General features: G+C 49.8%; 1 pseudogene; it reads right to left on the bottom strand.

The window, feature by feature from the left end:
• Nucleotides 1–467: 467 nt before the first annotated feature.
• LOC104662612 lies at nucleotides 468–1,230 on the bottom strand (annotated as a pseudogene).
• Between the last annotated feature and the right edge of the window lie 6,852 nt (nucleotides 1,231–8,082).

The raw sequence follows: 8,082 nt of genomic DNA, 5'->3' as shown, positions 1-8,082 counted from the left end.
GACACACGGACAGCCCAGATGGGAGCATAGATGTGAAGCCCTACTTCTTTTCCAAGTAGGCCTCTAACGGAGAGTTTTTGGGGTAGGCAGATGAGATTGCTGGGTATTTGCCCCTTTGTCTACATTCCTGACATTCTTGTGAGAAGTTTTGTTTTGTTTTGTTTTGTTTTTCTAGGCAAGAACCTTAATGAACTGTTACCGACAACATAAAAAAAAAACTGTATAATATATACAAAATTATCATTTTATGTCAGGAGAAAATTTATCATGTCGGCAACAGAACATGTCTGCCGACCTTCAAGTGGCTGGCATAGTACATCCACCCCGTGACAGGCCCACTGGGACTGTGGTGAACATGCCTGTACCTCAGTACAAAGTTCCCTTTCCCTGAGAAATGTATAGAAGGAGAGAGGAAGAACATGTACCCAAAAGGAAGAGGGAGAGGCTGGGGGCCCTGTATCCTGAGCTCAGAACTTCAGGGGAATGACCGGCCAGTACTTGGGCTGCTTTTGGTCACAGTGCTTGTCAAAGCTCAACTGTACTGCAGCCTCCATGGCCTGGATCTTGGTGGCGCTGTCTCCATACAGACGTTTCATCTTGGCCTGGGACGCTGCTCACTAGGCCTCTCAGTTGGAACCTCTACCGACTGGCAGGAGTTGCAGTACAGGTCATGGTCAGCATTCACGTAGCTGTCCAGGCACTCTGCGTCCAGCTGCTGTCACCGCTGTCGTTCTTCTCTGTACCTCTCGGTCTCTGCAGAGTACTGGCAGAGCTCTTTGGTGATTTCCATATTGCTCAGGTCACATTCTACCTCTGCATCTAACTCAATCTCCATCTCTTCCTCTTTGGACAAAGCTTGGTCTTCTCTTGTGGATGCCTGGACTCTACTGCTGTCATGTGGATGCTGCCCAGACCCTCTGAAATGTAAAGAACTGCAGGGGGAGTCCTGCTAGGCCACACGATGGCCATAGAAGGACGAAGGATACTCAACCTAGTTAGCATTACCAGCTTTGGGGAAGAAGTGCAGGAGGGAAGTACCATGGAAGACTGAAACAGGATTCCACGGCCTTCCTGTAGGCCTTTGTGGTGGCTTTGCATCCAAGCCATTGCTTGATGATAATGTTGCCAGCATCTTGCATATACCGGATGAGAATACCAAGGCCTGGCAGCTTTCAGTGTTGATGCCTTCACCGCTGCCATCTCTGATTGTGAAAGTCCAACTGGGTGCCAAAACTCGTGGGTTCGCAGCTTGCAGATCCTGCGTGGTGACCAAGCAAGGGCCTAGTTTTCCTTCCTTAGTGAGAAGTTTTAAAGATTTCCTGGTCACTCACTGTTTTGAGCTAGATGTCTTGTGAATCAGTAGTTAGCACAGTTATTGCTTACCCCTCCCTCACATTCATTTCTTCATTGTCTAACAACAGCTCCTGATTAGACTTGGGGTCAAGCCCTCTCCTAGCCCAGGTGGCTTGGGTGGCGGTTCTGGAGGTAGAGCACATGACCCTGACCTAAGCCAATCATCACTTCTCATTTCCAAGGCCACAGCAATTAGTTGGGGTGGGCATGTTACCAGAGGCTGGTACAATCAGAATGAAGGTCAGGACTTTTGTGGAAAGCAGGCTCAAGTCTCCCTGCTAGACTTGAAGCTTCAGGTTTATGAAATGAGCCTTGGATGGTACCTTGAGCTTGAGAATAAAGCTGAGGACTGGAGAGAGGTCATGTACTGGAGACAGCACAGAACCCCTGATCCAGCCTTGCCTGAAGCTGGCCCTACCATTTGATCTTTTAGAAATAGGAACTAATAAATTTTCTTTTATGTTTAAACACATTTGGGTCAGATTATAAGTTAACTGAAGTGGAATGAGTCCTCACTGACACAAGTATGATCAGTGAAAAAAAGAGACCAAATATAATAAGGAAGATATATTCCTTAATATTTATAGTTTGGAAGGCAAAGCGGTTAAAGGGGACCATGCTCATGTCCCCATGGAGTCCATGGAGTCACAACCAAGCACTCCTGGAGGGATCTGGGTGCCGGCATCTCCAGCCAGCCCTGTGACAGAGATCTGAGGAGTTCTCCTTAGAGCTTCTCAAGGAAATCCCTCTGGATGCAATAAGATGCACACTTGAGGAAGCTGTTCTCTCCAGACAGGGTGTACAACTTGAGGGCAGAAATTGTTTCAAAATGTTTTGACATGTTCCTGAATGGCATGTCTATGGGAGAACAGAAAAGGGACTGTGGTATGTTTGAGGCTTTCTGTGACCTGGGGGCAGGTGTCAGGGAAGCTTCCAAACTCTCCCTAGAGGCCAAACCATGGCTGCCTGAGAGGCTGGACAGTGGGCACTCAGGCCCCACTGGGCAGGGACACCAGTGTGTCCTGCTTGTTGTCACACTTGGCTTGTTTGTTCTCCTCCACCAGGAATTCTGTGGGGCAGGGGATTGCACACTGCACACATCACAGCTGCTCATCCAGGGCTCTTGTGGCACTTGCTATATCTTGAGTGACACGGAGCACAGAGCAGCCGCCGTGGAGTGTGGAAATACCAAACCCTGAGTCACCACTGACTGTTGCCCTGGACATAGAACCCCAGGTGAAGGCACTTAACACTGGTTATCCCTGTGCATCCAGGAAGCTAAATGGTGGCCAAAAAAAAAAAAAAAGTTATAATGCAGTCAGGCTGGACCAGAGAATTCCTGCATGTGCAAGTTCGTGTGTGTGTATGTTTTGGAAGTCATGCCAGATGTTGTCTTTCCTCATGTGACATTTGGTATCTTTTTTCTACAGCAGTGTTCCATTATGTTCTAGTTCTTGAAAAAGGCAGCAAGGCAACCCGTATACAATGAAATGTATTTGGGAAATGATTTATGTGTATTATAGTCCTCTCTTAGAGGATCACAAAGTACATTAGCATATTAAAGGATCTGAGAAGTCCTGTAATAAAGGAGCCTGGTTGACTGAATGATCATGGAACTCGTTGTGGGTGGATCATTCGCATAATGGATGGAATGGGGTGTGAGGCTGACTGTGCAGAGGGTGACTAGTCCCTGAAATGTAGATAGGGGCCACCTAGAGAATGGTGGAGCATCGGGCGTGGATGGGTGAACTGGACAACTGGGCTATGCATTTCAGCCCCAGAGCACTTAAAGCATAAGGTAGATTGTAAGATCCTGGAGTTCATCTGGCTTAAATACCTCCTTGAGAGGGTCATCAAGGTCCGTAGAGAACTGAGTTACTCATGATCACCAGTCAGAGCTCTTGGCTGCACGACATAGATGCCAATGCTGGATACCTAGGGAGAATGAGATTTGATGGAAGGATATGGGGAAAGCCACTGAACCCACTAGAAGGCTGGAGAACCAGGTCCAGAAAACAAACAGAAGCCAAGGGAAAGTGGGCTGCTGAGAGCATAGCCAGATCATGCCACGAAATCTGATTAGCCCACTTCAGCTAGGGCCCATGATGCATCAGAAATGGACCCATGACTCTCTGTGTTCTTCCCAGTGGGGATAGGTGATTGGCTGAGCACAGACTGCGTTCCCCGCCCTGGCTGTTAGGGTCTGGGAGAACAGGTGGAAGGCTTTTATGGCTTCTGCAGCTGAAGCGTGGAGCCCATCTCTCCCAATGACTCGTACAGGAAGGAAGCCCCCATTTGGTTGGGGGCAGAGTGAGGTTACAAAGCCCATCTCCTGTCTTGCAGTTCAGATCATGCAGCCAAGGGTACTCTTTTACAAAAGTGTTTAAAATCTTTATTTAATCAGCAACATGGACCTTGCAGAGTTCCTGCTCCATGATAGAAGGATATGAACTATTTGAAACATTCACATCTACTGCTATCCTTGGGGATTCCTACCCTCCTTTCATTCTTTACTCACTAGCCTCATGGTAGAGTAACTACAGCAGAAATGCAGAGTGCGAGAGAAACAAATATGCAGCTTTTGACACCCATGGCAAAGACAATAGCTTGAGAGTCTCAAAATCTTGCCTTTTGAGAATCCAAATCCTGACACACAGAACTCAGGAGGACTAGTGTATGGTTTGTTAAGCTACTTTTTCCCACCTACCAAGTCTACATTAATGACTCCCTGAGCAAAGAAAAAAAAAGTCCTTAGAAGGAAAGAGAGTTAAAGGCTGGCATGAATCCCTGGGAATGGTCCTGCCTACACATTCCATGCCCCGAAGCTCTGAAGTTGAGGGGATGACAGAATCTCCAATAGTTTAGGGGATCAGAGAGAAGAGAGATGGTGTCCCTACTCTGTGGGGAGGCTGGAAGCTCCATAGAAAAGTCCCAGCATTCAGCATCGTGAGGGACCAATAGACAGGCAGGAAGTAACCTCCTGGGGGTCCAGGCTGCATCACAAGCCCTCATCCCCCTAGTATTGTGTAGCAAACAACAGAATGTTTCTGAGTGTATCTGATGGTCCTGACAGCCAGAAAACCTGGAGGGCCTTGAGCCTGGGGTGGTGGGATGTGAGAGCAGATGCAAGTGTGGACCAAGGGCAGGAATGAGGACTCCCTACCAGTCCACAAGGGGCGGCTGCCGCCAAGGACTAGCTGGGCAATGGCCAGTCCAGTGGCGGCCGGGGTGGACAGGTGACGGCAGAGAGCCAGGTGTGGACTCCCCACCAGTCCACAAGGGGCCACCGCCAAGGACTAGCTGGGCAATGGCCAGTCCAGTGGCGGCCGGGGTGGACAGGTGACGGCAGAGAGCCAGGTGTGGACTCCCCACCAGTCCACAAGGGGCCACCGCCAAGGACTAGCTGGGCAATGGCCAGTCCAGTGGCAGCCGGGTGGACAGGTGACGGCAGAGAGCCAGGTGTGGACTCCCCACCAGTCCACAAGGGGCCACCGCCAAGGACTAGCTGGGCAAATGGCCAGTCCAGTGGCGGCCGGGGTGGACAGGTGACGGCAGAGAGCCAGGTGTGGACTCCCCACCAGTCCACAAGGGGCCACCGCCAAGGACTAGCTGGGCAATGGCCAGTCCAGTGGCGGCCGGGGTGGACAGGTGACGGCAGAGAGCCAGGTGTGGACTCCCCACCAGTCCACAAGGGGCCACCACCAAGGGCTAGCTGGGCAATGGCCAGTCCAGTGGCGGCCGGGATGGACAGGTGACGGCAGAGAGCCAGGTGTGGACTCCCCACCAGTCCACAAGGGGCCACCGCCAAGGGCTAGCTGGGCAATGGCCAGTCCAGTGGCGGCCGGGGTGGACAGGTGACGGCAGAGAGCCAGGTGTGGACTCCCCACCAGTCCACAAGGGGCCACCGCCAAGGACTAGCTGGGCAATGGCCAGTCCAGTGGCGGCCGGGATGGACAGGTGACGGCAGAGAGCCAGGTGTGCGCCCCCAGATGCCTTGATGTGATGTTTTCTCCACCTCAACTGAATGTACCCTCTGGGAGAAGGTACATTTACATATTTTAATGTGAATTACACATTAAATATGTGTAATTCACATATTTAAGGGGAAAATTGTGAGAAGGGGAAAGCCTTGAATCAACTTGAATGGCCATCCTGCTAAAAGTGGAATAGGGGATCAAGGGAGAAATTAGATTTTTCTTTAAAAAAAAAATCTGAATGTAGCCTGTGACATTCATTCTGATATAATATAAACTGTAGTTTATACATAGAGTTAAAACTAGTCCACAATATTTTCTTTAGAAAGGTTGCAAACACCTGATTTTCCTTACCTACATCCTACGTCAAAGTTAAAATGATTGGCAGCATGTTGGCAGTGCTTTCCCGTAAAATAGGGCTGGCACTGCTGGTTGCCTCTGGGCCCAAGCCCACCAGCCACTGAGTGCCCAGAAGCAGCCCCTGTCCCTCCTGAGGCTGGGCCTCCTGGGTTGCACCCTCGGGGAGTCACGCTCGTTCCTGGCTTGGTGATCGTAAACACTGGAGGAGAAGACGCAGATGAGAGTCTTTTGAAAATCTTAAATCTCTGCCTATGTCTGTGGGACTTCTGTCAAGCCTCCCCTTGGGGCTTAGTTTCCTCATCTGTAAAATGAGGTCACCTTTGCTGCCCTACTGACAGTGGTGGCAGCTTTCATGCATCCAGTGTCTGCCACATTCGAGTACTTTCCACTTCCAATTAGATCTTATTTCGTCTCCATGACAGCCCTGGTGCGGAGGTGCAGTCAGCCTCGGTTTACAGATGTGGAAACAGCTTCAGCAGAAAAAACCTGCCAAAGCTCAGACACATAATTATTTCATCAACCCTAAGACTCAGTAGATTGTAAGACACACAATTATTTTACAAACAACAAAAATAGAAAAAAGGGGCCACGGCCGGGTGCGGTGGCTCAAGCCTGTAATCCCAGCACTTTGGGAGGCCGAGGCAGGCAGATCAGGAGGTCAGGAGATTGAGACCATCCTGGCTAACACAGTGAAACCCCATCTCTAATAAAAAATACAAAAAACTAGCCGGGCAAGGTGGCAGGTGCCTGTAGTCCCAGCTACTCGGGAGGCTGAGGCAGGAGAATGGCGTAAACCCAGGAGGCAGAGCTTGCAGTGAGCTGAGATCATGCCACTGCACTCCAGCCTGGGCGACAGAGCGAAACTCTGTCTCAAAAAAAAAAAAAAAGAAAAGAAAAAAGGGGCCGGGTGCAGTGGCTCACGCCTGTAATCTCAGCACTTTGGAAGGCCAAGGTGGGCAGATCACAAGGTCAGGAGGTCAAGACCATTCTGGCTAACATGGTGAAACCGCATCTCTACTAAAAATGCAAAAAATTAGCCCGGCGTGGTGGTGGGCACCTGTAGTCCCAGCTACTTGGGAGGCTAAGGCAGGAGAATGGCATGAACCCGGGAGGTGGAGCTTGCAGTGAGCCGAGATCCTGCCCCTTCACTCCAACCTGGGCAACAGAGAGTGACTCTGTCTCAAAATATATATATATGTGTGTGTGTGTGTGTGTGTGTGTGTGTGTGTGTGTGTGTGTGTGTGTGTATAATAGAACTGCCAATTATAACAGCAAGATGTCACTGACTGCAAGACACATTCTGATTTCAGAGCTGTTAAAATGCATAAAAAGGTGGGGTTTAGAATTTTTGGACTACTGAGTGAAACGGATGGTGAAGGCGGGTGTGATTCTAGGGCTGAGGGATTCCAAAGTTTGAGTTCTTTGTGTTGGGTCAAGCGGCCACCCAGAGAGCTGATGCGTGCTGATGTGAGACTCCTACAAGCCACGAGACGAAACAGACTTATAAACATGTAACGTGTTGTGTTGACACAAGGAACCAAGTAGTCATGAGGAATGTGCCAATGGCTGGAATGGAGCAACCCCCTTGCTGAGTCTTGCAAAAGCAACCTCCCTAGATGACCTTTCAGTGGATTCTGGGTGGAATTCTGTCACAACACAGAAAACGGACTCCTCGCCATGGTGCTTCATGCAATTCCATCTTATAAGCCAACTTGTCCAAGAATCGCTTGGCTTAACCCACATCCAATTCACCTACAGAGAATCAACTCCAAAACAAGCATCCCAGGTTTGCTGCAGAGCTGATGAGCCTTCCAGTTGGTGAGATGGGCCAGGAAAAAATCCAAGAGACAACCTGGGTTCCCCAGTGGTTTTGCCTTGCCCAAGTCTGATGCTGCTAGAAGCTCCTGTGCCTGTCCCTTATCTGTCCCCTCTCTTTGGGTGGAGCAGGACCTGGCTTCCCTGGGACTACTTGAATAGAGCATAACATAGCGTCAAGCATGCACAGACCCTGTCCTGGAACCTGCCATTACTGTGAGATCCCCTCCCCAAATCAGATCTGCCCTCAGATGGAGCCTGAGTAGACACAGTCATCTAGACCTTTAGCTACTCCTCACAGGGTGCCCACAACTTGTTTACTACCTCTGAGTCTGGCCAATCCTTTCCTGGCTCCCTCGTCTCCTCTACCAACCTCTCAGATGCTACCATTTGATGTAAGTTTTCGTTACCATTGCTGGCTGGGGCACACTGAATATCACCAGCTCTAGCATCTTAGGAACTTTATTTCATCAGAGCTTCCCAACACTCTCTGAAGCAGGTGTTACTTTTATTTATTTATTTTTTTGAGATGGAGTCTCACACTGTTGCCCAGCCTGGAGTGCAGTGGCACGATCTCGGC

Source organism: Rhinopithecus roxellana, chromosome 5 (assembly GCF_007565055.1).
Source record: "Rhinopithecus roxellana isolate Shanxi Qingling chromosome 5, ASM756505v1, whole genome shotgun sequence".
NCBI classification, from domain to species: domain Eukaryota; kingdom Metazoa; phylum Chordata; class Mammalia; order Primates; family Cercopithecidae; genus Rhinopithecus; species Rhinopithecus roxellana.
Note: the sequence above shows the minus strand (reverse complement) of the source record. Positions and strands in the feature narration are given on the sequence as shown.